This window comes from Calonectris borealis, chromosome 2, assembly GCF_964195595.1.
Source record: "Calonectris borealis chromosome 2, bCalBor7.hap1.2, whole genome shotgun sequence".
Classification (NCBI taxonomy): domain Eukaryota; kingdom Metazoa; phylum Chordata; class Aves; order Procellariiformes; family Procellariidae; genus Calonectris; species Calonectris borealis.
This window is the reverse complement of record NC_134313.1, coordinates 156083734-156110615: the sequence shown is the minus strand read 5'-3', so window position 1 is coordinate 156110615 and position 26882 is coordinate 156083734. Positions and strand designations below refer to the sequence as shown.

The window sequence follows — 26882 nt, the reverse complement described above, 5'->3', positions numbered from 1 at the left end:
CTGTCGTGGTTTAACCTGGCAGGTAGCCAAATACCACGCAGCCGCTCGCTCACTCCCCCCGCCCCCCCAGTGGGACGGGGAGAGAATCGGAAGGGTAAGAGTGAGAAAAACTTGTGGGTTGAGATAAAGACAGTTTAATAGAACAGAAAAGGGAGAATAATGATAATAAATAATGATAGAATATACAAAATGAGTGATGCACAATGCAATTGCTCACCACCCGCGCTGACCGATAACCAAGTAGCGATCGGCACTTCCTGGATCACGCCTACCGTTCATATACTGAGCATGACGTCACATGGTATGGAATACCCCATTGGCCAGCTGGGCTGGCTGTCCTGATTATGTTCCCTCCCACCTTGTGTACCTAGCTCAGTCAGTAGGCACGGGAGCTGTCCTTGGACTAGGAGGGCACTTAGCAACAACTGAAAACATCTTTGTGTTATCAACATTCTCCTCATACTAAATCCAAAACACAGCACTAGGAAGAAATTTAACCCTATCCCTGCCGAAACTAGGACAATGAAACAAACCAAAACAAACACAACCATTTCTTTTTGTGAACACAGACATCCACTTGTTCTTGAGATGCCATCACTCGAGATGCTGTCTTGTTTCCTGTACTTTGAGAGGTCTGAACCTTTCTCCATCCATGTTACAAGCGATTTAAACTCTAATAAAAAGTCTGCAGTGAAGTACAGCCTTTAACAGGGAAATACACTTTTTGGGACATGTGGTGTAGGAAAACTGACTGATTCAAGCCCAACGTGGCGGGTAAGAAGTGGTAACTGCGTAGGCGTCCTAAGCCTGTTCAGCGTGCTGCAAGCTCTGAGGAGCCTGACTTGGGAATGAGGAATAATTCATCCCTGTGACTCCAGGAATATCTGGCATATGTGCGGAGGCGTGCAGAGACGCGAGCAGTTATGTTTCAAGGGATGTGGCTACATCTCCATCGTGGGCACAGCACTGTGGCAGTAAGGCAGATGTGTCCTTCTCAGTGCTCGCTGGGTTTGGCGTGTGGGGAGTGCAGTCTATGTTTGTTTACTCTAATTTTTCTTTCATTTTCTCGTTGTCCAGTTGCAGAATGTCAGAATATGTTCCTGATTTCTTGCCTCGTGGCAATGGCATGGGGAAAGGAGTTGCTGCCCATATATATTGCTTTGCTTCTTGTCACTCTCAGCTGCCTGAATCCCTTCTCCACCTCAATCACCTAATTAGTCTAATACTTTTGAATATAAGTCTTTAATGGAAAATAGCCTGTGCATGGGATTTCCAAGTGCTTGAAAAGGTTCGTATCTCACAAGAACAAAGTAGATGGATCATTAATAGTGGACGGGCAGATCTGGAATCCTAAATCTAAACAGCAACCTGCTTTTGCAGTCCCTTATGTCTCCCAAAGGCCTGGAGTGGCAGCTCTGCCCTAGTTAAGATAAGAAATTCTTTCCTGGTTGATTGTCAGAGCGTGACAGGGATACTGAGTGGGGTTATTCACTGAGGAAGGTAGTTATACTTGGTTGCATTATTAGGTTGTGTCTAAAATGACCTGCAAACGAAAACTGGGCTGTGTTCCTTGTAAATGCCCAGAAGCGGCAGTTTCGGCCAAGAGCAGTATGGGGCTCAATGGCTAAAAATCAAATAATCAATTTATTCTCTGCTTGGGGACAGTTTCAGGGAGACTGGGGCAGGCAGTCCCTTATTATTTTCAACTTTTGTCTAGACTGCATATCATTCCTGAGGGTTAGTACTCTGCGGCTCACACTAGGACCTGCAGGTGGTCAGTGATTACTGCTACACACGTCATGTGTGTGGTTTTGGTGATTATGAGAATTTTTAACAGGAATTTTTCCCAACTTGCTTTCATTGTTTTAATTAAAATGATGCTGTAGCTTTCCACATAGTCTCCTGTGTGACACCAATAAATGCTTGACTGATTGCCTGTGTGACTAATGCAGCTGGACAGTTGTCAAGATAATCTAAGATCTTTTCATGTATGCAAGAGTAAAGACGGCCGACCATCCAAATTTTTGTCTGTAGCCTATTCATTTTTTACTTGAGCACAACCAACTCTTGTTAGATTGCTGAATCAAAGATGCGAAAATGACCTATTGTGTCATTTTGATGCAGTTTGAACTACTGCTTCAAAGTAAAAATCAGATCATAGAATGCATAGTCTTATGAGCACTTCATAACCTTTGTTTCTGGCTTTCGGATTAGCTTTAAAACATTAGCCTTGGCCTGGAAAGAAACTGTTGGATACTGTATTAACAGCCACGTCAGTCTCATAAATTACATTTTTGTAGCCTTTTAGTCAATTGCTCCTTGATTTAGGCCACGTGGTTAAGATGACGCACAGCATGTAATGTTACTATCGTTGTTCCTCTTTGAACGTATGTTATGTAGATTTAATGTTTTGTATGTGTGGTAAATGATATTCGATGGCAGTTCTCATATTTGTTAACATCTAATAGTTGGAAGTACAGCTCTTTAGTGGAATTTTACAGCGTTCTTTTTTTTTTATCTGCTCCCCTCCATTTCTCAAATACCTCTGCAGTTGAGTAACACAGATGGGTATTTATGTTGCCTAATTTTAGGCACCTGATTTGTGCTGAAGTTAAGCAGCTATCCTCATGTCTATACAGCTAGTGAAAGACAGCTACACCCGCCAGAAAGCCATTCAGCATCGGGCATGCTGAATTCCCTGCCTCTGCGCAGAGACTGGCTTCTCAAAACAAGAATCTAAGATTGATGTCTGAAGTTAAGCAATGCTTCTCCAGGAAAAAATATTGCTGAAAGATGAAGTTCAGTCAATTTTTTTGTGGTTTAATCTTAAGGTCAATTTGCAAAGTTAGGTCTGCTGCATGACAGGATCTAAACGGAATGAGCTGAGTGTGTGAAAGACTGGTGCACAGGTTGTAGGGAGTATGTCTGGCTGCTGAATAGTGCTTTACTTGAGTGCCAGGCAATATAGTACTTGGTGCTCCTTGCTGGCTAGCCGTTCTGCTAACAGTCTTGTAAAATCCCAGACTTTGGGGTATCAGAAAAACATCTTACAGAATATTTGTGAAATGCCACTACATTAGGTTTAGCTGGCATTGATAACTGGCTTCTGGCAGGAGTGATTGATGTGTCTCGGTGAAGCAGTGTAGCCTGAATATAGTCACAACTTGTATCTTTAAAGCATATGAAACCTTTTAGTTTGTAACCACCAGTAGTCGGTGCCTATTGCAGATAAATGACTTAACACAGAAAGTAAAATTTTATGCATAGTTTCTATTTTCATGTTTGATGAATCAGACCTGGACAAAGAAGTATGAGCAGGAGCTTACAAAGGACCTCCATTTCCAACAGTAGCCTTTGGTCATATGTCCTACAGGTAGCCCTCCTCTCTTTCTCCTCCTGCGGTGCCCCTGCTGGTGTTGGCCATCTCTCCTTTCTTTGGTTTTGAAGGAAGCATGTGCTGCTGGAATTGGCAAATAAATGGCTGCACAGTGGAAATGTGTGAGTCTCCTGCCCTTCCCCTGGACAGTCAGGAGGCTCCTATCTGGCTAAGAAGCCCAGGCCAACAGCTGTGGCCAACTAGTATGCGTACGCTCTCAGATTAGGAGTTACCTGGTAGGCTCTGTGCTGCTCACTGGCTCCATATTGCATAGTCCTTCTCCAGGAGTGTTGCCCCATGCTGAGGTTCAGTGGTTATGGCGGAGGGAGTTGCAGTTCTGGATTTTTAACCACCCAATTCCCATGTTTTGGGGAGCAGAGCAGATGGATGATACATTGATCTGAAATCTTTCCTCTCAAATTTGATCATGGGTCTTAAAACATTTTATTACCAAAGGGTGCAGAAAAAGAGAGATGATCCAAGCTTTCCAAAGTCTATTTTGGGATTAGAGGAAGGAGGAAGCAGAAGCATCCCCTCAGGTTCCACCACCAAGTGCCTTTTGCCAACACTGAAACTTGTAGCTGTTTCCTTGTCTGACTGTGCTCTGCAGGTGAACCTTGCAAGAAGAATTTAGAAAACCGTAGTCTCTGTCAGCTCCGTTTGAGCTGTTTCTATGTGTCATACTTGCATGTAAGATATACTGGACTTTTTATGAACCGATTAAAAACCAAAAACCTTTCTTAGTTTGATGATGTAAAGTGAAAAAATTGCATGTAAGATATACTGGACTTTTTATGAACCGATTAAAAACCAAAAACCTTTCTTAGTTTGATGATGTAAAGTGAAAAAATTGGGTTGAATGTGTGTTTCTGATGATAATTAATTACAGCTTGAGTGCTTTAGTTGAGTGATTTATTTGTGTGGTTTTTTTTTGTCGTCTCAGCTTTTTGGATTATAAAATATATGGGAGTCTTATACTGAAGTGTTTTACGTCTGCTGTATTTATTTCAAGATTTATAAAAAAATTCAGGAGTCTGGGCAAGTCTGGCTAAATTAATTTTTTAATGCATTCTAATAGTTCTGTAGGCACTGGGTTTTGGGTGTTTTTTTTGATTCTTCTGTATTACTGGATTTCTAGGATCAAAGTGAACACAGTGAAAAGGCAAGCGTGCTGTTAAATATCCTGAATTATTTTGTCTCTCTCAATATAGTTTTATTTCGCAGAATTTAGAAACTGTTCGAAAACAGCATTGGAATTGTATCTGAACATGAAATCTCAAATTCAGGGCTTTCTCCTAGGAGAGGTTTGCTGGAAGGTGAATGGAAAAGTACTTTGGTTTTAAGTGGAATTTATAAGGATCAGCAAAGTGTAAATTAGATTCCAATGTACTTCCAATGCAGTATTTAGAGCAGCCTATATTGAACTGTTTATTGCTTTGCTCACAGGCCTCAAAAGTTATTTTTGCTTTGTTTTGGAGGGGCTTGGTGACTGATCCAAGCTGTTCTGTGCTTTCGAAAGATGAGCATGCTTTGCATTTCTTCACCCACCATTCCCTGTGGTTTTCCACTTCTGTGCAATCAGCCGAGGGAGGGCAACCTCCTCCTCATACAAACCGTACGTGTTCTTCTCACCTGGGCATGCACCATGGTCCCAGGACCTGTTTTGGGAAGCATCGAGCCTGTGTTGCATCGAGGTGCGTTGTGCCAGGATGTGCACTGTATTCTTGCTCAGAAGAGGAATGCAAAACACCAAATTGAGTTCTTAAAAACACTTGTCCTCTTGAGCACCTGGTGCTTCAGCTCTGCAGTGATTCACACCAGGGCCACAGTTTCTTCTCCAAGTTATGAGTAGCTTCACCTGCTGCTCCCTGATTGTAGGTGTTTGGATACTCAAGGAAGTCCCTTTACTGAGCCTTGAGTTTTAGGGATTGGAGTGAAATGGGACCCCCACATAAATAGCCCCAAGTGGAGCTAAAGTTTGCTTGTGGGAGGGAGTATTGGAAAACCAAAGTGATGGTACTCAGTTCTTTTCTCAGAGGATACTGCACATACCAAACCTTGATGGGATCTGCCTGGGCATCTTCAATATACAATTTGCTAAATTAGAACCGAAGGAATATAGCTGATAACAGACCCAAAATAAGCTCGTAAACTAAACTTCCTTCATGCGAGACAACGGATGAAGAGTGAACAGAAATGTGTATAAAGATGGCAGCTTTCTGGCAGTGGCAGGGGAGTGAGGGGGCAGTAGCCACAGTAGCTTTTTCAGGGGCAGGATTAAGTGGCCTCAGAAGAAACAACTGTCATGCCTGCTCCTCAGCAGAAGTCATTCCCCAAATTTCAGCTATAAATTAATGACTGGTAAATACACCGTGAAGGGGGAGGCCTGCTTTGTATGTGCTGACTCTGTGCTGTATCACTGTTCTCTTCTCTGTGCTGGTAGCACATGTGAATGCAAGCCTAAATGCCTTAATTCCAGCAGTGCAGCCGCTGCACGGGCCTCCCGAGCCGGTCCTGTAACCCTCTACTCCTGCGTCCTGTGGCTGTGAGTCTTCCCCTCGCCATGGCATCACTGCCTGTGCTGCTGCCTCCTGCTCCCACCCTGGAGCCCCTCGTTATCTTTTGAGGCCATCAATATACAAGCTTTCAGAGAAAAAAGTTCGTTACCTGTCTGCTGACTGGTGCATGGAGCCATGATATATCAGTGTTTAATACGAACGCTTATACTCTTCTTCCCTTATGTAAATGCACACGTGTGCTTATTTTCCACTCATCTCTGAGCAGTGTTGAGGATGCAGTCTTTGAATAGGCATCTGAGATGATAAAATGTCTGTATTGAACTATGCTAAGCTATCAGTGCCAAATTAGAAATGACATGTGTGATAAATCTTTTTACATAATCATGTTCCGGTACAGTGTAACTTCTCTTTCCCCTCTAGCTAGTTTTTTTTTCTCTTTTCCTCCTATCTCTCCATTATGTGTGAATGTGAAGGGATGGCTGAGACAGTCCAGGTGGCATTTGTCTTTCTGACAAAGTTATTTATCTATTCCGGGGGCCAAAACCATCCTCAAAAACACCCAGTGCCACCCTCCCCCACCTTCCCCACCTCAGAAATATCTGTAGCAAAACATCCAAAGTAGGGTGGTTAGTGGGAAAAAGAAGTGGTGAGAGTCTGTCTTTGGAGTGCAATGAAATAGTGCTCCAGTCGGTTATGATTTCTTCTCAAGTTCTAGTAGCGTTTCTACTTTCATGTCCTTAATATTATATACTTGTTTGTGGAGAAGTTTGGCATTTTAAGCTTTTTGCGCTTCTCTGCACATGGAATTTTAATTTTTGTTATTGAGTTTAGTTTTGAAAGACAGCTGTGTGGTTGGCAGCGAGCGCAGGCAGACTGGGCTGGGGGGACACACAGCCCCTCTTCTCTCTTCCTGTTGGTTTCTTTTCGCTTGCTGCTGCTTGCCTCTGCCAGGCTGAAGGAGCATTTGCTCTGGCATGTAGTGGGAACTGCATTTTTTCTTGTGTGATTTCTGATGGAATTTAGTAAAATTCCAGTTTGGACTGAGCTTTGATACCTGTGGCCACATGGTGCCATTAGCTGGCGCAAGCGCCCATGTGTGTCCTGGTACAAGCACAGCAGCGGGACAGATTTACATTTCTTGTTTGCATTTTTAGGCAGTTGCACAAGCCCAACTTTGAGGACTAATCTTCTTTTCTTCTGCATTAGTTATTCTGGAATTATGTATAAAATGGAACTATTACATGTTTGAAACTTGGGGATTTATCATTTGGAGTTTTAAGGGGCTTAGCATAGGATTTGAACCTCAAATACTCTAAGTAAACTAGCAGCATTTGAAATTTTGATTTAGATCAGCTTAAGGACAAAATGCTTTATCAGTGATCTGTAAATTGCATTAGCTACAACTCAAAATACTGGAAAACTTCCTTTTCAGCCCTTTGCCACTTCTCATAAGGAATTTCATAATATGGAATTGCCTAGTCCTCTGTTAACATTGTACAGTAGCAGGTCAGTGCTTTCAAACGTGTATGCCCAAAGTTAGGTCTAAGCAAAGTGTATTTCGGTGCCCTGTGGGGGTTTCTGTTTTAACGGGAGATGTTACAGCCATTCTGTATGTCTGAAACTTGGATCACTTTTAATAAGCCTGATCTTTACACTAGCCAAGTCAACAGTGTTTGACATTATAGACGATAAGAAGAATGTGTAATGAAATGACAGTTCATGTCCTCAAATTATTTTAGTATTTTGTTATATATAAACACGTAACGCTAGAACTAGTTAGCACCACTGTTTTCCAGAGAAAGACGTACGGTATCTTACTAGTGCATGCTGTGCCCCAGTACGTACAAAAAGGTGAATTTCAGATTATTAGAGCTGTCAGTGATGAATGGAAGAGAAAAAATGGAGAAAAATTACCTATCTTTTGCTATCTACCCTCCTCGCTGACCATGCAGTCTGTGACACCGGAGCGTAGCTCAGCAGCAGTGCTGCCCGCGCCCGGCTGCACTGCTGTAGGTGAGGAATAGGCTGCTCCATATGCTGCAGATTTGTAAGCTGGTGGTGCTGGAGTTTCATGATGAGGAGGCTTCCCCTCCCTTCCCCCCGCTTCTGGCAGCCCACTATTTCGCTATTATTCTTGCTTATCTGCTCCCATCAGACGTGTGCACGTCCTGCGCGTCGCCTCCCTCCGCTCTGTCACTGTGCACTTTGCATTTTTACATTATATCCCATTTTGCTCTGTGTTCTCCCCAGGACGTTCGAGGTTCCCATCTCAGGAATTTCTGCCAAGTTCTGATCCCAGCATCTGTTCCCGACATTATCCAGATGCTCTCATTTTGGGGCCTTTGAAGATGTGACTTTTCTGATCCTGTGTTTCTCTGAAACCCAAGTAACCTGAAGCACAGATACAATTGTGAAAGTGTTAATCTAATTGTTAAAGAATAGTAAAGTCGTTCTGGAAATGACACTTTGGACCACAAGAGTTTTTGTAGTAACTGGTATGTGCTGAATGTAAATTAATTCATTCTGCCTGGGATAAAGTTACTTTTGTGTAGCTGTGGCTAGATGGAGCTGTCAGAATGTGTAAGGCGGTTTGATTTATGTGCAAAGGCTACACACGTTCGACTTTCCTGGTATGCACTATTCATTTTAGCTACTTACAGGGTTCAGTGTTGATGCCCTTTTACTGTTTTAGCATAGATGATACAATGTTTGATAATTATTTTGGAAAGTAGAGAAATCATTTGGGATACAACAGTTAGGCACAGAGACTGTGAAATAAGGTTTGCTTTCAGTGAGGGGCAAGATTATTTTAAAGCAAGGACGTTTGAAAAAGTAATGAATGCATAAATGTTTCTGATTAAATATGGTGTTTTTTTGTACTTATGTGGGTAGAGTTGTTTTAATAAGTGAATGGTCTCCAGTGAGGGAGGTAGTTTAAAAGTGGTCTTGCACATCAGAAAAGGTGACCCCTGATGAAAAACATAAAAACTATTCTCTTTAGAAGCTATGCTCGCTCTCATTTTCAGTCTTTGCCTTTTAATATTAATTACTAGGATGTTTTAATTAAAAACAGATCTTGGAGGTATTATCTGCTTCCTCTGTTTAGTCCTTTTAAATGTTAATCACTTTTGACAGCATAATTTACCCAGCTACCTGTGTTAGCCTTATGCAGTGCATCTGCTTTGTGTGGTGCCAAACTACAAACTGCACCCCGAAAAGGTTTTCCAAAAGTTCATACAATTGCAGAGATTAAGTCTGGCAGGAGAAATACAAAGAAAGAAGAATTAAATGAAGACTTAATGAGCTAGTGAGTCAGAAAAGCTATTTCAAGATGGCTGGAGCTTTCCAAGAAATGATTCTTATGCTAGAGGTAACCAGACCAAATTCCCTTTTGTTTCTGCTAGAAGACACTTAGAGAGGAGTGGAAGGTAAGAGGCGAGATTGGAGGTAGCCTTGGAGCCTATGGAGAGTTTCCGTCAAGCAGGACTGTGAAGTGTGCATAGAAGAACACTTAAAAAGAGAGAAAAGGAAAAAAAAAAAATCTTTACACCACCAACCCCCATCCCCCCAAACTTAGAAAAAACCAACCAACCTTAACCCCTCCAGTTGCCCTAATACTCTCCATGGTATTGATATTATCCCCTCCGCCTTCCTCCTCCGCCCCCAGCTGTTTTCCCCTTCCCTCCAGAGCTGGCCATGCTTGTCCTTTGCCAGGCAAAGCAAAGCAAGCTTTCTCAAGCTGCGTTCAGCTGTGGCTGTGGTTATGTTTTGCTTAAAATATTTTTAAGCTGGAAATATTTTAAAGCAAAATAGTAATTTCTTTTTTAATAGTGAGAAATCAGCAGAGAATCACCAAATCTTACTCAAATGGATGTTAACTTAATGAAATATCTAACTATGCCGTAAGTGTAGAAGCAGAGCGAGTGCTCCTTTGATTTGCTTTGATTGTATTTTTCTGTGTAATTTACCAAGAAATGAAATTCAGCAAGAAAGTCCTTCCAAACACGTGCTGATTTTCAAGAACTTAGATAGCCATGCCTCTCCCAGCAATTGAAAAAGAAAAGCAACTTTTCTTTGTGCTGGGCCCTCAGAGACTTCCATTCTTTGTATTTTTGAGGGTGCTTGAAAGGGAATGTTGGGTTCTGAAAGATTTGGGGTTTTTTTGAATATATAATAGTAAAAATTAAAGGGAACGATAAATGAATCAGAACACCATTAGTTCAGTGAGCACTACTCAGAAGAATGTATTTGTTTGTAGGTTTAAAATAAATAATCTTCTGCTGCACAGGTCAAACAGCTTGTTTTGTGTGATGTTTCTGAATGGAGCCTTTGGTAATCAGATTCCACACACGCTTTAACCTTGTGTGAAATTTAATGAAAAATAGAGTTACTACTGAATATACTGTTTTGCCAGCTCAACAAAAGATGTTAAGTTCTGCATATTTTTGCATAATAAAGATGAGTGTTGACAGTGTAATGATCCATTTGGCACAGATAAAATCATGAATGATTTTAATAACCTTACAACAATATTTGAATTCACTATGAAATATAATATAGGCACTTCAAACAGAGACAGGCCTGCTGGCCTGGTATGGAGTGCCAGCTACTTATAACCTTAATTTTTCTAGGAGAGAAAAGAGGAGAAACAAAGAGGCTAGATCACCTAGAGGAGATGGAAGATATACAGGATGGAAGGGACCTGTTCCAAAGTTTTCAGTGCAGTCCTTGTCCACAGGTTGAAGCTGATGGGTTTTGGCAATGGTTGTATCTCCTTCCCTAGGCTGAGTGACATTTATATTATGTGTTGGAAAATGCCTTCAAAGATAGGGGGTGAGTCAAGGTAAAATGTAAGGATGATGTGTTCCCAAGTTTGGTAGCTTGAAATGATAGTGCATACAAATGTAACTTCTCTTTTGAGAGTTTCTTTTTTAAAAATGTGTTTTGGATTCATCTAAGTCATGTAGGTGCATCGGTCCCAGTTTCCACAGTGATTTAGGGAGTTAATTTTCAAAATGAGTTCTGAAAATAAAACTGGAGTCTTTGAAGCTTTCACACTAGATGATTTAGGAGTATAATTCCATCAGAAGTCCCTATTTATGCTCCTGTCTGTTTGGTTATAATGCTCGAGTGCTGCATCCCTACATAACGAGGGACGGTGGAGGCTTCTGCACCAAGTAGTCAAGAATCACTGACTGATGCAAACTATCGTTAGAGTGATATCAGTGTCGTGGTTTAACCCCAGCCAGCAACTAAGCACCACACAGCACGCATCCCAGTGGGGTGGGGGAGAGAATCGGAAGAGTAAAAGTGAGAAAACTCGTGGGTTGAAATAAAGACAGCTTAATAAATAAAGCAAAAGCTGCACATGCAAGCAAAGCAAAACAAGGAATTCATTCACTACTTCCCACCGGCAGGCAGGTGTTCAGCCACCTCCAGGAAAGCAGGGCTCCATCACGTGTAACGGTGACTTGGGAAGACAAACGCCATCACTCTGAATGTCCCCCCTTTCTTCTTCTTCCCCCAGCTTTATGTGCTGAGCATGACGTCATATGGTGTGGAATATCCCTTTGGTCAGTTGGGGTCAGCTGTCCCAGCCGTGTCCCCTCCCAACTTCTTGTGCACCCCCAGCCTGCTCGCTGGTGGGGTGGGGTGAGAAGCAGAAAAGGCCTTGGCTCTGTGTAAGCCCTGCTCAGCAATAACGAAACCATCCCTGTGTTATCAACACTGTTTCCAGCACAAATCCAAAACAGAGCCCCATACTAGCTACTGTGAAGAAAATTAACTCTATCCCAGCCAAAACCAAAACAATGAGAGATCTCTTTTGCTATTGAAACAAAAGCACTTGATGTCAAGTGAATGTGTTTTGAAGATGGATGTGATATTAACCAGCTAGTTTCCTTCTGAGGTCCTCCCTCCTTACTCTTCACATCTTCCTGCTGCTTTTTTTTTTCTGTTTGTGTTTGTTTTCATAATCATTTAGAGGTCAGATTTGAAAAGTCACCAGGCAGTTTTTAAAAGCAGAGTTTCAAAAATATCTTGGCATCTGATTTCTAATGATTTTATGGGGAGAAAATAAGTGAGATGCCTTTCTGCAACCTTATCTACCAAATTATTGTTGAAAATGTGGCTCCAGATAGTTTTGAAAATGATTTTGGCATTGGGAGCCTAGGTTTTAGTGAAAGTCCCTGGGGCTCAGTTACTCCGTCGTTTAACGTGGTGTTTTGTGGGAAATAAACAGGCCCTATCTCCTCCTAGCAGATTACAGTGTATGCTAGATGGGTATCTATCTGGATGTGGATGCATCAGGCTATTTTTTCTTCATACAGAGATCACTATGATCCTCTTGGTTGTAGAAAACCTAAAGTTGTTTAGGAAGAACTGTAGTACGGCAGTTTTGGGATCCTCTCCCTTTCTAGGCTATCAAATGTTACCTAACAGGTCTTTTGCTTAAGACCAGAGCTCCTTATCTGGCATAGGTTCATGTAATAATTCTGGTGAGTCAAGTCCCCTGTGCCTGGGGGTTGCCACAGGAGGGGACAGCCTCTATGGATCTCCCGGCACACGTCTCTTGCCATTAGCCCGGCGTTGTTGGACCTACGTTTTATTCTTAGTTTTGTAAGGATAGTCCTAACGGACTGTAAGTTAAGGTGCATTGTTTTCACTATTGTTACACTTAAAAATAATATAAAATGTTAGGCACGAGGGAACAATCAGTCATTTGCATTTAAGTTTTTTTTAGAGCCTTATTTAAAGAAGGGGAGGCATGAATTATTGCCTAATGTGCTGATTATTTTTGTCATTATGCACAAAATGAAGAATATTGTTATTGTTGTTTTAAAATGCCAGAGGTAACTGTCTCTCTCTTTGACGTTTTTTAATACTAGATAATGAAGTTAGTTAAAAAAACATCCCTATCTCCTTGTTTTTAAGACCTCTGAAAAGTTTCTTGGGAGGAAAAAAGGAAGTGTTATATGAAAGGCAAAAGGTACACAGAGTTTTACCTTTTGAACAGACCTAGACGTTGATTTAAAATAAGCCTAATTTAATAGGTATTGTATTGCACACCGAAGATAATTTAGGCTAATGTCAAGGACAAGTGTTATCTATTCCTTTGTTGTAGTGAGGTATTGAAATAATGAGTGGAACAGAAGGGAATCAGAAAATGTTTGAAGTTTTTCATCTGTGTCTCTAGATGGGTATTTTTAATCACATTCTCCTGGCTTTTGCATGCAAATTGCACTGAACAGCACACACTATATGAAATGAAGAGCTGTATTTTACAAAATCTATTTTCTTGAAGTTTAATAAGCTTGCAAAGATTGGCCCATGCTTTAACTAACTAGGTACCTTTTTGTACTTCAGCTGAAATTAAAATCTTATATTTTAAATGCTGCTGTTTTGATCCTGTAACAGAGGAATGGAAAGCCTGGTCTTTTTGGAGGTTTCTGAAACCATTTTTTTCCTTGGTACTCAAGGGCTGCAGCTCCCAATGACAGATGAGACGACTGTTAAGATTTAATACATCTTTATTTCAGCAATATATCTTGCTGTATGACACCAGCCCCTCTAATAACCCCAGTGTCTGGATTACTTACTGCATAGCGTCACTGCTTAATTGCTGATCTCTGTGGCAGAAATAAAATACTGAACTCCTGTATGGTCCATGCTGTTGACTTGGAAATCTGCTGACCTGCAGAGTCATCCCATACCCACAGGCTCAGCTGCATGAAGAACAATCAGGGTACCTTTTTAAGCCCTGTCCTCTTAGAAAAGGAGGCAGACTTTTATAGTGCACTCTAAAAATGTAAAATTGCTTCTGAAGTAATATTAACGATGTTGTCCTGAGTGTAGTTGGCATATATTCATTTGTGCTGAGGGGTCAAAAATGGAGGATATGAAATTGGCTTATTCACGCGCTCAGATGTGTCCCCGCTACTTTCCAAGCCGAGCACTCTCTCTTCTGATACCATGCTTTCTTCACGCACTCTTTAAAGCCAGGGTAGATATATTTTTTTTCCTGTTTCTTTTCAAAATGAGCTAAGGAGATACCATAGTAAATCATGTATTGTGGTAATTTTGCAGAGTATGTCCTTAGCCTTGAACAAGAGGGCTGTTTTTACAAAGGGAGTTTGGAAGAAATCTTTTCCGTATAAATTTGAGGATTTAAAGAAATAACAGGGTAGCATTATACTCTATGCTTTCAAAGCAAGAGTCGGTGAAGAAACAACCCATTACAAAAATCCCATGATAAAATATCTGTGATTGAAAAACTTTCTAATTTAGGACAGAGATGTTTTCCCCAAACGAGTGTGGAATTGAGCATTTTGGTACCTGCTGTGTGGAGAGACTGTAGCGACTGAGGAAAGCAAACTTCTCTCTAAGTGTAATATCTTCATTTTTACTGAGAAGCATCAAAGAAAAAAAAACATTGTTTAAAAGACATGAGCATGCTCCTCTCTATTCTTGGACTCTCATTTTAGCAGTAGTTTTGTGTCTAGTTGCAAGCTCTGGAATCTCTTATCCCATAATCTTAATCAAACCACTTTTGCAGTGAGATGTGTCTGCAGCATTTCTATTTTTTGGATTTTGCATGGCTGCCCCCATCCTCCTAGAGATCAGAGTGCAGCAATGGCACGGCCCGCTCTTTCTCCAGGGCTTAGCTTAACAGCTGCGGGTACCAGTGCTGGTTAATGCATTCAGGCATTAACTCCATTGAGAAGACTGGAGTAGGTAGCTAATTCATACTTGTGGAGCCTTCCTTAACGCGGTTAAAGTTAACAGCAGAAATGCAGCATTCAGGAGCAGGAGGAACAAACTGGAGCTTCTCCTGTTCCTGGCCCAGCTGAGTATGCCCTGCTGAAAAGAAACGCGCCTACCAGCATCTATGTCCTTCTCCCTGTGTCTGCCAGCTTCATGAAATGTAGACTGCTTCTACTTTTCTTTCTGCCAGCAATGCCTTCTGGCTATGTAGGACAGAGCTGCTGGGTTGTCTGTCTGTAGGAGATGGCAAATTTAGATGTTTTCTTTGGCCATGGAAGTTAGCTGGTGGTAAAGTCCAAGATCCGGCTCTGGGGTTGGACTTGCTGTGTCCATGCAGTAGGTTTGGCTGGGTGAGCAGTTCAGAAGGACTTTGCAGGATAATCAGTTTGTGCGTGATCTGTACGCACTTGTCTGTCAGGCCCCACACGTGGGCTGGCGGCTCGAGTCTCGTTCAGTACGTTATGCAGAAGCGGTATGTCTGGTATACTCAAGGTCTGAGGTCATGAAAAAGCAAATCCAGCCAACCTGACAGGCAGCTCAGTGGCAGCTACCTCTAATAGCCCTCATAATACTTTTAACACTGCTCAGTTATTATCTTATTTCTTGGTCTAAACCTCAGCCTGACTTAATCCATGGAGGTCAAGTAGAGAGCAATTCAGACAGAATATACGCATTACTTTCCAGGGTGCCGTAGTCATGCTTGCTTTTAGTCTGTTGCTCAGCAGTAGAGGGGAGAAGGGAGGAAAAGTCTTTTAAGTATATGTAATATTAAACTAATATGTTTTAAATATTTTAAAATTTTAAATATATTTTAAATATATTTAATAGTCTGGGAACTTACACTATAGTACCTAAAACTGCATTTAATTCCTACTGGGAGAAGATTAGATGGAAATTTAATATTGGTTCTAGAATTTCTCAGATCAAAGTGCCGTAGGAAATGAATAATCAAAAGCAATGTTTTAATAAAAAGCTTGTATATTTACTTCAGAATCGTTTCTTAGACTTAAAGAATCATGAAAGAATATTTTTAAACTATCTGTAAAATTAAAGTGTCCTTTGAATCAATAGCTGAGTTATGATCTTGCAAATATGATTTAACTTGTATGTTATGTTGAGCTTCAAAAGTGAAGGGTGTTTACTTAGCAGATTTGAGAATGACTTTCACTAAGACCTATGATGGATTTTCCAGCAGTGGTTATTTTATATCATGGGGTTTTGAGGGGGCAGATTATGTTCGGCAAAGGCAAATGCAGAGTCCTGCATATGGGCTGGAATAACCCCACGCAGCAGTATGGAGGCCCACTGCCTGGGTAGGAACAGAGCTGGTGGACAACCCGCTGAACGTGAGTCAGCAGTGTGCCCTTGTGATAAAGACGTCCAGCTCCATCCTGGGCTATATTAGCAAGCCTGTAGCCAGCAGGTTGAGAGAAGTTACTATTTCTCTCTACTTCTGGAGTATTTTGGCTTCCTCAATACAAGCAAGACATTACCATGATGGTAATGTCAGAGGCCACCAGGGTGAGGTGGGGGGCTGGAGGCTATCACAGGGAAGGGGAGGCCTTCAGGGGTGCTGTGTGGCTGTGCGGTTGCCTGAGGCACAACATTCTTGATATAGCTGCTCTCTATCAGGTATGGCGAAGGTGGAGCTAGACTTTTCTCTGAGGTGCACAGGAGTAGTGTGAGGGACAACAGACACAAGTTGCAAGAAGGGAAGTTTCGACTTGATATAGAGAAAAAAAAAAATCTTAAAACCAAGAGTGGTCAAACACTGGGAGAGATTGCCTAGAGAGGTTGTGGAGTCTCCAACCTTGGGGTTATTCAAAACACAACTAGATGTGGCCCTGAGCAGCCTCCTCTCACTGACCCTGGTTTGAAGAGGGGCTTGGATTAGATGATATTCAGAGGTCCCTTCCAGTTCAGGTTATTCTACGATTCTATATGAGCTTACACTTCTGTAGAATCACAGAAGATGTAATACAAAGTGTTAATTTGATGGTAGAATGTGACCCTTAAAATGTCCTTCTTATTTTCCCAAAAGCAATAGTGCAGTAAAGTTATTATGAGAATATCGGTTGTTTGGCTCCCTTCTAACTACATGAAAAGTTGTTATGAAAAGCTAGTTCTGGCTTCCTGACTGAAGTTGATTAATTAGGACAGGTAAAGATTTTCTTGAAATTATAAAGTTTTGTTGTTTGTGTTACAGTTTGTCTAGAATTGAAACTGCGCTTGCCCTTTTTCTCCTTTTAAAATGTTGGGTGATGTATAAGTCTGTTGAGGGGACACAGGTTGCACATATAGCACAGAATGCCTCTTAGATGCTGCTTTTTTGCTAATTGATTTTTTTTTTTAATGTCTGTGGGCAATAGTGCATTATTTGTGAAAATGTCCATTTTTTTCTGTATTTCCTCTTACCAGTTCATTGAAACAGTAGTTATTTTTAAATGGGTTTTTAATGAGCCATGTAGAAAAGGGAAGCTCAAGGAATAATAAGTATTTGGGTCTGCCATGGGGCTACTAAAGTCAATTCAGTCATCAGAAAGCCTACAAATTGATTTCATCTTTAGTTTCTTTCATAGCTAAATAATAATTGGCTACTCTCTTGCTAATTATTTTCCCGAATTTATGTTTTTTTCCTCTTATACTCATCTGTTCATTCACAAGCAACTTGCATTTCAGGATGTTTTGGAGTCTGAGGTGCCATTAGCTAAAATTTGATTTACTGCTGGGCCTTGTTAAACAAGTACTCTTTAGTTCAGCATTGTAGTATGGTCTGAAGTAATACACAGACTGTGTTGGTTACACATGGTTTTTGCCAACCCTAAAGAATTACTATAGAAATCTGCTTCTATTCTCTTGCAATCTACTTCGGTTGTGCTCATTGCAAAGGAAGCGTATGGTCAGTTCTGTGGTTGCCTTGCGGGTTCACTGAAGAGGCTTGCTTAAGACTGGAAAAGTTTTCTGCTGAGGAAAGGATGCCAGTGATGCTCGTGTTTAAATTTTCTGTCAGCCTCCTCCATGTTCTCTTTCCAGATACTTGCTGCACACATCTGAAAGTGTATGGCAATGCTCTGAGAGTGATTGAAATCTCTCACATCAGCAGATCAGGTGGCTGTCCAAAAGTGTGTGCAGACAGAGACCTATACATTGGGACTGCAGGACAGGGCTGGGCTTAACCCTCTGGCATCAGTTTTTAAAGGAAATCCTCAAAGTAGCTATTTTAGGTGGAGATATATTGACAAGACTAATGTAGGTTTTAGAATCTCATCTGGAACATCAAAATCTCTCTCTTCGAGGACCAAAGTCTCCTGTGAAAAACTTATTTAGTTCAGTTATTAAGCATAAACTGAGAACCAGAATCCTCGCCAGCGTGGACGCCTCACCAGAGGTGGGTGTTGAGCTGCACCATCACTCGGAGCTGCCTCAGAAGGGCTGTGCTCTCTGTTCTGCTGGAAGCAGAAAAATAATCACTTGTGTGAAAGGCAGTTTTGTACACAAACGGCTATCCTGCAGAAGATGTGCAGCATAAATGCCAGGAGACCATAGCAGCTGTGAAAGGGAAGACCACATCTGGAAGTTGTTGTATGGGCCAGGAGGGGAAGTGCATGGTTCAGCACATGGTTCGAGACACTTCTGGTTGCTCAACAGATCAACTACCAAGCAATTGGTCGCTGAACAGCAGAACAAATTGAGAATGTCCTTGTATGAAATTACCTGGTAAGTGTCCTTCTGGTGAGAAGAAACCAGATATTTAAAATGGCTCCTAATCATTAAAAAAGATAAGTGATTTCAGTTTCACTCTGTGTAAAAAGAGTGGACAAGAAATGCAGAGGATGTGAAAACCAGATGATGCAAAAACCAGAGGGTCACTTGCTGTCTTTCTAGCACGAGAATAGAGCTGTAATCCTAACTGATGTTAAAATAAGTCTGAAATCATTATTGGTGCCTACACATGAGCCAGTATCAGATTCATCAATAAAGATTACAAAAGAATTAACACCTTTTGGAGAGATACTTAGGAATATGCAAAATTCAAGTGATCTTTTTGACAATCTTATTTGTCATAGTGGGAGAAAAATACAGCAAAAGTTTCTAGCTTTATGAGTTTCTGTGAAGTGGAGGATTTCTGGTTTTGTGGTTTTGTGCTGGAGAGAGATGACCTGATTGCACCATTTGATAGTGATGAATTGTTTTATATGGTCTTAATGAAAATGCAAACAATCATTGCTGGTGCAAATAGTTTTTAAATCTAGTTTATTAACATTCAAGTAGTTAATCTAATCTATTAATTAAGACTGCATATGTGTTTACTAATTTTTAATTACCTTAGAATAGACGGAAATTGTAATAATTAGTGTTGGAATGCAGACTGCTGCTGATCTGTCAATATTAAAATAAATCAGGTTTCTTGCTTTTTATTTATTTAAGTAAATATAAACTGGTTAGTACGATATGTTGAGTCTCAGACAGAGCGATAGAGAAGCTCATCCTGGTATCCCTTTCAGAAGGAACTAAAGGTTGGAGTGTAATTAATTCCATACAACATGGTGTGGTGGGAAGTCACTAAGATGTGCTATAGAGGGCCGAATGCAGTGATCTGCTGGAATGCCTTCCTCATATCCCAAAGCCAAAGGCATCTTAGTAAAACTTTGTTTCGATATCTCAGGCTGTAGAATCATTTCTTTGTAAGCCATTTGCTTGGTGAAGCTAGTATATTTAGCAAAAAGAATTAAATTATGTTGCTCCCCCTTCTTTTTCTGTTTACTGTAGAAAGAGTCTTTATCAGTCAAAAGAGAAGATTGTCAAGTTAGCAGCTGTTTTTTAAACTGCGCTCCTTTTTTTTTTTTTTTCAGTCTTCAGAGGATGATGACAGCAATTAAAAAAACACCTCTTAAAATATACTAAGGATCAGAAGCACGCTTTTTACCACTGGGATAATTGTTGAGTTTTACTGCAGTTCTTTGTATTTTTTAAAAAAAATTGCTGCTGGTCAAACACTGAATGTTGTTGCTTTTTAAAAAAATCCTGTCTTTTGTTGATAATTTATATAAGATGACTTATATTTCTTGCTCTGGAGTTTAAAAAAATAAGAGTATTTTACTTTATGCATATGGACCTTTCAAAGACCTACTCTAATTCCATTGCTGAAATGGAATGAACCTTTCCATAAGTTGTGATCTGAACAAAGCTGCTGTCTTTATATTTGAAAGTGCTACTGAATATTTGAAGCTGCATTTTTCTTGAAAAACTAGTATACGCTTGCACTGGGTACCAAATTCTTATCTCGTTCAAACTGATGATTCTTCCTGTGCCAGCTTACGTTGAAGAAGAATGTGGATCTGTATTGAAACCTCCTTTCCGTTGCTTTTGCCATATTACGATTAGAAATGTAAACATGACAGTCTAAATTAAGCCTATCATTTATTAAATTTGTTTTGGGAAGACAAAGTGGTTTGTTGCTACTTGATTTTATTTCCCATTTCCAGATTTTTAGTTCAGTGATTTAAAAATGCAAATAGTGTGTCCTGTTACCCCACGTGATTAAAACTGCTGTAACCTATTTAACCATATTTTCATGTCTTTGATGCATTCGGGTTCAGGTCCCATGGAATGGGAGGTGGATATAACTTACTATAACTACTACTATTATTATTTATTTTTTATTATTGTTGATACGATATTTGGTCTTTGGCTGTGGCGTCTTTTTTTAAAAAATGGATTCAAACAAGCCAAGTGGCTCCAGTTTTCACTGAATTTTGGTGAAAGATATTGAAAGGCCTAATATTGATCTAATATGGAAGAGCTAAGCTATTTTCTTCTTTCTTCGTGCATTGCTATGGTTTGTTCAGCCCTTCTGCTGATCCCTTCTGCATAAGAATGGATGGTATGATGAGTTCCTCAGGTCATTGCAAGTGATGAGATCTAAAACTGAAGGGCACAGGTCATGTCAGGTATTGGAAGTAATTATAGAGTGATTCTGGAAAGGAGTATGCAGTCCATTGCATTTGAAAACCAACGCTGTGCATGGTTATGCTAATTTCAGTCATTTGTTTCTTATTTAAAAAAAAAAAAAGTCAACATGGAAGCAGTCTCCCTACAGTAAAAATGCTCCTGTTTCCAGAAAAGATAGTAATTTTTGTTTTCTACTCTCTTTGTCAATCTGATATTTAAAGCCTAGCAAAATACCATAGGTTTACCATTGACTTTAAGGCTAGTACAAGCTGGTCTAGTAATCTGTGTTCTGTGCTTTGCCAAATTAAAAACATCTCTTTGGCCTTTAAAACATGACTGGCATCTTGCTGACAGGCCATTTGTTTCCTTGACATAAAGCAGTGTTTATTGCTGTGGATTCCTGCTGCGAAGGCCCAGCGACCTAATCATGTGGCTTCCCTCTAAGTAGCCGTAAGGTGTCTCTTACTATGTATTTTGTTTTGTTTCTTTTTCCTGCAAAGATGGTAGTCGAGGTGTGATTTCTGGGCCTCCAGAGGTACAAAAGTGTATGATTCCTTTCCTCATACAATTTCCCTTGGTTAAAATAAAATGTGTTGGAGAAATCAGAAATGAAAGCTTGATATCAGAATACAGGGGAGGATGTATTCGCACCCTGCCTTCCCTGAGACAGGCCCCACAGGCAGGCAGGACGCATGGCAGGGAGATTCCCTATCCCCTCTCCGCCTGGCAGAACACAGGGACTTAAGGGACAGGGGGCAATGGCGACAAGTTCCTGCCCGGCGCAGCAGGCGCCTCTCCTCTGCGACTACCCCACCTCCCCAGGCGCCCCTGCACAATAGGTACGAGGCTCTGCAAGGGGAACCGAACAATAACGAGGACGATGGTTCATGTAGCTTGCAGGTGTCGCCGAGGTTAAGTCGGCCTATGCTCTGCATCAAAACTGCTTCCATAAAGAAAAAAGGATGGGTCGTTGTCCTAGGAGACTCCCTTCTGAAGGGAACAGAAGGCCCAATGTGCAGACCGGACCCACTTCTTAGGGAAGCCTGCTGCCTCCCTGGGCCCGGGTTAAAGGTGTGAAGAGAAAGCATCCTACCCTGGTACGGCCCTCAGATTACCATCCATTATGGATATTTCAGGTTGGCAGCGATGAAGTTGCAACAAGAAGCCCGAGGGCAATCAAGAGAGACTGCAGGGCCTTGGGATGACCGGTTAAGGGATCAGGAGCACAAGTAGTGTTCTCCCCTATCCTTCCAGTTGCAGGGAATGATGAGGGAAGAAACAGGAAGGCCCAGCAGATCAATACCTGGCTCCGAGCCTGGCGTCACCAGCAGGATTTTGGGTTTTTTGATCACGGGTTGGTTTACACGACGACAGGCCTGCTGGCAACAGTTGGGGTACCCCTGTCTCAAAGGGGGAAAAGGATCTTTGCACAGGAGTTAGCAGGGCTCATTGAAAGAGCTTTAAACTAGATTTGAAGGGGGAAAGGGATAAAACCAGACTCGCTAGAGATAGGCCCGCGGGCGGCACGCCAATGTTTGAGGGACAGTGTGCTTGTGAGTTCCTTCAGTCTGCCGTCTCAGTGGAGGCAGGGGATGGAGATCCATGCGGCAGCAAAGACGCAAGGGTTATGGATGTGTTAGAAACCACAGAAGTGCCTGAGAATGGTCACGTAGGGATTAGGGCTTCTCCCCCCAAAAAGGTGGTGGGATCAATAGCCCAACTGAAGTGCATCTACACCAATGCGCGCAGCATGGGCAACAAACAGGAGGAGCTGGAAGCCATTGTGCAGCAGGAAAACTATGATATAATTGCCATCATGGAAACATGGTGGGATGATTTGCATAACTGGAGTGCTGCAATGGATAACTGTAAGCTCGTCAGAAGGGATAGGCAAGGAAGGAGAGGTGGTGGGGTAGCCCTGTACGTTAGGGAGTGTCTGGAGCTTAATGATGGTGATGTTAGGGTTGAGTGTTCATGGGTAAGAATCAGGGGGAAGGCCAACAAGGCAGATATCATGGTGGCAGTCTGTTATAGACTACCCAACCAGGATGAAGAGGCAGACAAAATATTCTGTAAGCAGCTGGGAGAAGTCTCACAGTCACTATCCCTTGTTCTTGTGGGGGACTTCAACTTATCAGATGTCTGCTGGAAATAAAATACAGCAGAGAGGAAACGGTCTAGAAGGTTCCTTGAGTGTGTGGAAGATAACTTCCTGACACAGCTGGTGAGTGAGCTAGCTAGGGAGGGTGCCCTGCTGGACTTGTTGTTTGTGAATAGAGAAGGACTTGTGGGTGATGTGGTGGCTGGAGTCCGTCTTGGGCATAGCGATCACAAAATGATAGAGTTTTCGGTTCTTGGAGAAGTAAGGAGAGGTGTCAGCAGAACTGCCACTTTGGACTTCCAGAGGGAAGACTTTGGCCTGTTTAGGAGATGGTGGACAGAGTCCCTTGGGAAGCAGTCCTGAAGGGCAAAGGATTCCAGGAAGGCTGGACATTCTTCAAGAAGGAAATCTTAAAGTTGCAGGAGCAGGCCATCCCCATGTGCCGAAAGACGACCTGGCAGGGAAGAAGACTAGCCTGGCTGAACAGAGATCTTTGGATGTAACTCAGGAAAAAAAGGAGAGTTTATGACCTTTGGAAGAAGGGGCCGGCAACTCAGGAGGACTACAAGGATGTCGTGAGGTTATGCAGGGGGAGAATTAGAAGGACCAAAGCCCAACTAGGATTTAATCTGGTTACTGCTGTAAAAGACAATAAAAAATGTTTCTATACATACATTAGCAACAAAAGGAGGGCTAAGGAGAATCTCCATCCTTTATTGGATAGGGTGGAAACATAGTGACAAAGGATGAGGAAAAGGCTGAGGTACTTAATGCCTTCTTTGCCTCGTTCTTTAATAGTAAGACCAGTTGTTCTCTGGGTACCCAGCTCCCTGAGCTGGAAGACAGGGACAGGGAGCAGAATGAAGCCCCCATAATGGAAGGGGAAATGGTTAGCAACCTGCTACACTACTTAGACACACACAGGTCTATGGGGCTGGATGGGATCCACCCAAGGGTACTCAGGGAGCTGGCGGAGGTGCTCACCAAGCCACTTTCAATCATTTATCAGCAGTCCTGGCTAACCGGGGAGGTCCCAGTTGACTGGAGGTTAGCAAATGTGACGCCCATCTACAAGAAGGGCTGGAGGGAGGATCTGGGGAACTACAGGCCGGTCAGCCTGACCTTGGTGCTGGGGAAGGTTACGGAGCGGTTCATCTTGAGTGCCATCATGCGGCACGTACAGGACAATGAGGTGATCAGGCCCAGTCAGTGTGGGTTTATGAAAGGCAGGTCCTGCTTGACTAACCTGATCTCCTTCTATGACAAGGTGACCCGTTTAGTGGATGAGGGAAGGGCTGTGGTGGTTGTCTACCTAGACTTTAGTAAAGCCTTTGACACTGTTTCCCACAGCATTCTCTTGGAGAAGCTGGCTGCTCATGGCTTGGATGGGCGTACTCTTCGCTGGGTAAAAAACTGGCTGGATGGCTGGGCCCAAAGAGTTGTGGTGAATGGAGTTAAATCCAGTTGGCGGCCGTCACAACTGGTGTTCCCCAGGGCTCAGTTTTGGGGCCAGTTCTGTTTAATGTCTTTATCGATGATCTGGATGAGGGGATTGAGTGTTGTCTGAGTAAGTTTGCAGACGACACCAAGCTGGGCGGGAGTGTTGATCTGCTGGAGGGTAGGAAGGCTCTGCAGAGGGACCTGGACAGGCTGGATCGATGGGTCGAGGCCAACTGTATGAGGTTCAACAAGGCCAAGTGCCGGGTCCTGCACTTGGGTCACAACAACCCCAGGCAACGCTACAGGCTTGGGGAAGAGCGGCTGGAAAGCTGCCCGGAGGAAAAGGACCTGGGGGTGCTGGTTGACAGCCGGCTGAACATGAGCCGGCAGTGTGCCCAGGTGGCCAAGAAGGCCATTGGCATCCTGGCCTGTATCAGAAGTAGTGTGGCCAGCAGGAGTAGGGAGGTGATTGTGCCCCTGTACCCGGCACTGGTGAGGCCGCACCTCGAATACTGTGTTCAGTTTTGGGCCCCTCACTACAAGAAGGACATGGAGGTGCTGGACCGTGTCCAGAGAAGTCTTATGAGGGCCTGAAGTCTTATGAGGAGCGGCTGAGGGAACTGGGGTTGTTTAGCCTGGAGCAGAGGAGGCTGAGGGGAGACCTCATCGCGCTCTACAACTACCTGAAAGGAGGTTGTAGCGAGGTGGGTGTTGATCTCTTTTGCCAAGTAACAAGCGATAGGACGAGAGGAAACGGCCTCAAGTTGCTCCAGGGGAGGTTTAGATTGGATGTTAGGAAAAATTTCTTCACTGAAAGGGTTGTCAAGCATTGGAACAGGCTGCCAAGGGAAGTGGTGGAGGTATTTAAAAGATGTGTAGATGTGGTGCTTAGGGCCATGGTTTAGTGGTGGACTTGGCAGTGCTATGTTAACGGTTGGACTCGATGATCTTTAGGGTCATTTCCAACCTAAATGATTCTATGATTCTATGTTTTGTCTGTCCTTGTTTCCCGTGAGCTCGCCATGATCCACAGAGTGGCATATCAAGGTCTGAAAATCAAGATCAATGTGTCTATTCACTTAAGTCTTCCGCTCCCAAAGACTTTCTAGCTCCTTATGAAGAATGGATATACCTTTGTAACGCTGTTTTACAACGAACTTCCTAACTAGCTTAGCACACCTGCTGTGAACAGCAGAATTGTAAGCCGCTACTGTAGAATGAAATGTAACACTAACTAGATTTGGAGAAGGCTAACATGGCTTGTGTTTCTTCACGTTGTATGCAAAAATGTTACAACTTGGTGTGCTTTCTGATGGAACTGAAGCCTTTCGAAGGGTTGATGCTGTCAAAATGGCCAATACCTGCAAAAATACATAAGATCAAAAGCTAAGCTTGAAATGAGAAATATTCGTTTTCAGATGTTTTGAAGTCATAGGTTGTAGGCTGTCCGGAATAGGCAAAAAGCTGGGGGCAACTTACAGTAGAACATACATATATACAGATTTATGTGCACGTACCTTTTTACATATATATAATATATATAAAATAGTTGCAGCTGCATGCATTGAGTAATATTTTTCAATCAGTCTCAAAGGAACAGAATGTAATTTGGGGATTTATCTTGATACATGCCATGCAAAGGAGAAGAAGATATGATGTTTCATGCCTAGAATTCTTAAATGTATCGTTTGTGTTTTGTTCTAACACCTTACTCATCTTCACTTGTGGATTAATTTATTTTCAGTTGCTGGAGATTGGTTATTATCTTGTTATAAAACAGATAGTAAAAGTGTTATGAGTAAAGTGTGCTTCTTTTGAGGAAATATGCTTCACTTTATGTAAGCATTGGTATTTCACAATGTGTTAGAAAATTAAATTTCCAATACTCTTGAGCTAGTGACATTTTAGGTGTTGTCATGACTCTTTTGTTGCTATCTTGTGTGTAGCTTTCTCAAGCATAAAATAATGAATTGTATGTTAAAAACAAGTTCTAGCTGTTTGCAGCTGCAGCCTGGTTTTCCTTCTGTTCCCTACTTTTCAAATCGCACTGGAGAGAGCACAGACTTTTTACCCATTACCAATTCATTCTTTCAGTTTTGTGCATGCCAGAGCCTAAATTTGCATTAGGTACGGAATTATTGGCAGAAATTTGCTACTCACTGCAATTTCAAAACTACTTGTTAAAAAAAGTTAATGCCTGAAAATACTTTCAAAATCTGAGTTCCCAAAGGGTTTCCACTTGGGCTTGCAGTTGTGGTTTAAATTTTTTTACTGATGTTTGTGTAAGTTAGATTTGAGTAAAGGGACTAATATTAAAATCTGTAGGATGAGATGATGTCAAATTCACTTAAAAAAAAAAAAAAAAGACAAGAAAAAATGACCTGTCTAATTCCTTTAGGTTATACAAAGCTTTAAGTGTTGTTCTAACAAAATAAACAATTTGCAGAGATCAGCATAGGTTTAAGTTGATTTGCTCCATTTACCCTACCAATTTGGACAGAAGAATGTAATGCTTTCTTGGAAATGTCTTTCAAATATTACATTATAGATTAATTTATAGGCTGCAGAATGCTGTTATCCATAAAACTTTTTTACCCATCTTGAAAATTAAGTTCTAAAATTAAATGTGTATAAGAGCTGGCCTTTTCTCTTTCAGTAGGTCACCAAAGATAAATTGGGATAAATTATTTGTTTCAAATGAAAGTATTCATTTACAGTGGAAAAAATATCT

At 41.8% G+C, this 26882-nt stretch overlaps 1 protein-coding gene across 8 annotated transcripts in view; it reads left to right on the top strand.

The window, feature by feature from the left end:
- PARD3 (par-3 family cell polarity regulator) overlaps nucleotides 1-26882 on the top strand; it is a 470848-nt gene that overhangs the window by 135564 nt on the left and 308402 nt on the right. The gene's annotated exons all lie outside the window — the stretch shown is intronic.